Source organism: Cynocephalus volans, chromosome 1 (assembly GCF_027409185.1).
Source record: "Cynocephalus volans isolate mCynVol1 chromosome 1, mCynVol1.pri, whole genome shotgun sequence".
Taxonomy (NCBI): Eukaryota; Metazoa; Chordata; class Mammalia; order Dermoptera; family Cynocephalidae; genus Cynocephalus; species Cynocephalus volans.
Window position 1 is genome coordinate 304438986 of NC_084460.1, and position 4706 is coordinate 304443691.

The window sequence follows — 4706 nt, forward strand, 5'->3', positions numbered from 1 at the left end:
TACATTTATCTTGTTCTTAAATTTAGAAAATAAAGATGCAGACTTTTAGCATTAAGGCTCATGTTAGCTGTCAGGATTTTATATGCCTTTCATCAATTTGAGAATGATCCCCTTTATCCCTACATTGTTCACTTTCTTCATCACGAAGGAAAGTTAAATTCTCACAAATTTATTTTCTGCATCTATTTAGATGGTTATGTGGTTTTGTTAATTATCATATTGATGTGGTATATAATACTGAATAATTTTTGGCTATTAATCAAACTTGTGTTCCTGGAATAAATCCAACTTGGTCATACACTATAGTTATTCTTATATATTGCTGGATACTGCTTGTTTATAGTTTGTTGAAGATTTTTACCTCCACATTCATAAAGCATATTGGTCACAGTGTTTCTTTTCTTCTGCTGTCTTTTGTGTGGCTTTGTTATCGTGATAATACTGGCCTCATAAAATAAGTTGGGAAGTGTCTTTATTGCTTCTATATTTTGGAGAGTTTAAGAAGAATTGAAACTAACTCTCCAAATGATTGGTAGAACTTATTAAAGTTTCTGCATATGGGCATTTCTCGGTGTTCTAAATTCAATGATATTAACAGTTTACTGTAAATTGAGTAAATATTTAAATAAAGGCAGAGATTGTGAGACTTGTTTAAACAGCAAAACAGACAAAAACAGATTCAGCAATAAGCTAACCATAGAGACACACTTTAAATACAAAAACACTGACTGAAAGTAAGACAGAAAAGTATACTACAAAAACTCTAAGAACAAGGAGCTGAAGTTGAGATCATACTACCAGACAGAATAAACTTCAACATAAAATTTATTACTCCGGATAGAGACATTTCATAATAATAAATGGATCCTACACTAAGATATTATAATGAGTACAAATAAGTACGTGCTTAAAAACAAAGCCTCTTTCTGTGCCTGACTTGTTTCACTTAATATAATTAACTCTAGGTCCATCCATGTCATTGCAAATGGCAGTATTTCATTCTTTTTTATAGCTGAGTAGTATTCCATTGTGTACATATACCACTTTTTCCATATCCACTCATCTGATGATGGACATTTGGGATGGTTCAAGCTCTTATGTATTACAAAGAGTGCTGCGATGAACATTGGAGAACAGGTATACCTTCGACTTGATGATTTCCATTCCTCTGGGTATATTCCCAGCAGTGGGATAGCTGGGTCATATGGTAGATCTATCTGCAATTGGGAGGGAGGGGGGAGAGGGAGGAGGGAGGGAGGTTTCAGTAATTGGCCACAATAATCAACCACATTGTATATTGACAACATAAAATAAAATAAAATAAAGATAAAAATAAATAAATAAAAACAAAGCTTCAAAAGACTTTTTTTTTAAAAGCCACAGAACTGATCAAGAAATACAAAAAATCTACAACTACAGTTGGACAATTAATATTCCTTTCTTATTAATAGATGGGACCACCAGATGAAACATCGGTAAGAATATAGACATGAATGACACTGTCCTGGTCTGAGTCACATTTATAAATCACTATGTGAACACTCAGCCAGACAAAACATATGCTGGGTGATAAAACAAGTCTCAAGACAGAAACCTCACAACATGTGTTTTCTGAAATGAATTAAATTTAGAAATCAAAAGAAAAAGGAATTCAAACTCTTTTTATTTTGATTCTAATTTTATTTCATTTCAAACAAGCCTCAAATATTCAAAAATTAAATAATAAACTTATAAGCAATTTGTGAAAAAAAACAAGAAATGTAAAAGGAAATGAGAATATATGCTGATCAAAATGTATTCTAACAATGACATTTGTGATAGAGTAAAGGCAGCCACAAATTCTTTCCCACTCCTGCCATTGGGGTAAAAACTAATTTCTCTTAAATGTGGGTTTGTCTTAGCAACTTGCTTGTCCAACAGAAATTGGAATATTAGAATCACGAAAGTCACTAGAGACCAACATAGTACCTTAACTGAAAACATGGATCGTCAAAATTTAGATTGAATATTAGTGTCTAAATGAATGAATAACAAGCATTTCATATATTTTTTTTTTAAGATGACTGGTACGGGGACCTTAACCCTTGACTTGGTGTTGTCAGCACCACGTTCTAACAAGTGAGCGAACCGGCCATCCCTATATGGGATCCAAACCCGTGGCCTTGTTGTTATCAGCACCACACTCTCCCAAGTGAGCCACAGGCCAGCCCAAGCATCTCATATTTTATGTTATGATATCAAATTATAATTGTAAATTTTAAAGTTTCACTTATGAAAAAGCATAGGGGAGAAACTGCATAAATTTGGAGTTGGCAATAATTTAATCAATATTACACAAGAAACAAGACCAACAGAAACAATAAGTCAAACTGTATAAAATTAAAACATTTTCTGGATCAAATGACACAATTAATGGAGTTAAATGACAACCCATAAAATGGAAAAAATATTTGCAAAACATATATCAAAGATATTGATATTCAGAATATATATTTTAAAGTTCTACAACTAAAAAACAAAAGAAGAAAATTTTAAAATACACATGAGAAGACACACAAATAGCTGATACACACCCGAGAAGATGAACAACATAACTTAATCATTAGAAAAATGTGTATCAAAACCACAATAAGCTATTGCTGTACATCCATTACAATGGCCTGTACCGAAAGAAAAAAAAAAGGAAAAAAAGCAGGTATTTGGGAAGGAAGTGTAGAAACTGCAATGTTAATGTGTTGCTGGTGGAAATGTAAAATGTGGAAGACGTTATGGAGATTTCTGAACATAGAATTATCATGTGGCCCATCAGTTCCAATCCTAGGTGTATCCCCAAAAGAAGTGAACACCAAGACTAGACCAGACATTAGCATGTGCATGTTCACAGCAGCATTATCCCCAAGGGCCGAAAGGAGGAAGCACAAAGCATCCACCAGAGTATGAATGGATAGACAACAGGTGGTGTATGTGTATAATAATACTATTGAGCTTTAAAAAATAAGAAAAATTTTGTACATATTCTTGGCTCAGTTTTGGTAGCTTGTGTGTGTCCAGAAATTTATCCATTTCCTCCAGAAATAAAAGGTAATAGCAATCTTTAAGTTTTGAAGTACCTCCATTACAAGAGAAAAATAAAGAATGTGGTTTTAGTTTTCAATTTGTTGAGCTCAAGATGCTTTTTGAATAGCTACAAAGAAGCATTAAACCGTGAGTTGAACCTATGGTCAAAAGGCTGGGAAAGATCTCCAGACTGGAGAGACACAGTTCGGAGCATCAAACCTCAGAAAGCTGAGTCAGTCAAGGAGAACTGCAGTGAGATGAATGGGAGCAGGATGGAACACTTGGATGAGATGCATTAAGGACAAAAAGAAAGTGGGAGAATTCAGAAAATCAGGAGAAGAAACCATCAGTGAGGCCATTATAAACTGAGAGAACAATTTCCACAGAAAAATCATGAATGGCAGTTTCAAATACAGCAGAAGATTGAAGTAAGGAAAAGCGAAAGAAGGTCTTTGAGTTGGATGATAATTCAAGTTATTGATAAACTTTTGAAGAACTGAACTAAAGCTACATCAAGTGGATTAAAATGCAAATGACCAACAAAAATGTTTACCATAAAACATAACTTTGGACTTTCAGTGGTACAATACACATATCCAGACCACCTGAGAGAAATGTATAGAGTTATTAAGGGCCTGCAGTGGATTCTATCTGAAAGGACGAGTCGACACCAGTTGACAATCCACCGGAGAGAGCTCGTTTATTAGGGAGCAACACACACATATATATAGGGCTTTAAGGGAAAGCTGATTGGTTTAAAATACAATCCTTATTTAGCATACCGCATGAGGCTTGGGGGGGAGCTGATTGGCGTGCGATTTGCGCCAGCGGGAAGGAGAATGCGGAAGAGAAGGGCAACCAGCGCCATGATGGGGTGCGGCCGAGAAAGGCTTATGTGATCAGGGTGTGATCCCCTGGGGCATTTGGGTTCTTACACTATCCTTACATATTCCAGGCTTTCCCATGCATCAAGTGGGGACCTTCAAAAGCTGCCTGGGACCACACCACTTAAGCAATTCCAGAAGAACCTTATTAACTGGTATGTGATTTAGCATTGGATAACTGTTACCACTGCAGAATGAGGAATGTTTATTTCCAGGTTGGTAGTGAAACACTGTCCACTACACCATGCATGTGACCAATAAAGACTCTGCATCAGACTTTGTATCCCATGAGAATTTAACATGTTGTCATCTAAGGGTCAATTGGAATCACGTAACAATGTGTTTTTGCCATGGTATCAGAAAGACCACTCACCAATTTGTACTCAACTTAGATGGCTCTAAAGTCTTATAACCTGCCCATATCACTATGTCGACTTTCTCTTATTTATGTATATTTCATAAATGTTAAATTTTATTTATTTATACTTTTTCACTTTACTTACTGAATATTCATAAAGCTCCTAAGATATAATGTAAAAGAAACAGACAAATACCTAAATAAACAACTTGCCAGAGAAGGATTTATCTTCTTTGCTCTTGGAAACAGGTAGAAGAGTCTGGAATCTCAGCTGGAAGAGAAGGTGCATGGAAGCAGTCATGACAGAAATGAATCTAGGGCTTAGCTCTCGATTCTACTGGGCAAAACTCTCTATAAAACAGCTAGGAAACAAAACAAAATAATAAAAGCCTCCCTGTGGGGCGATA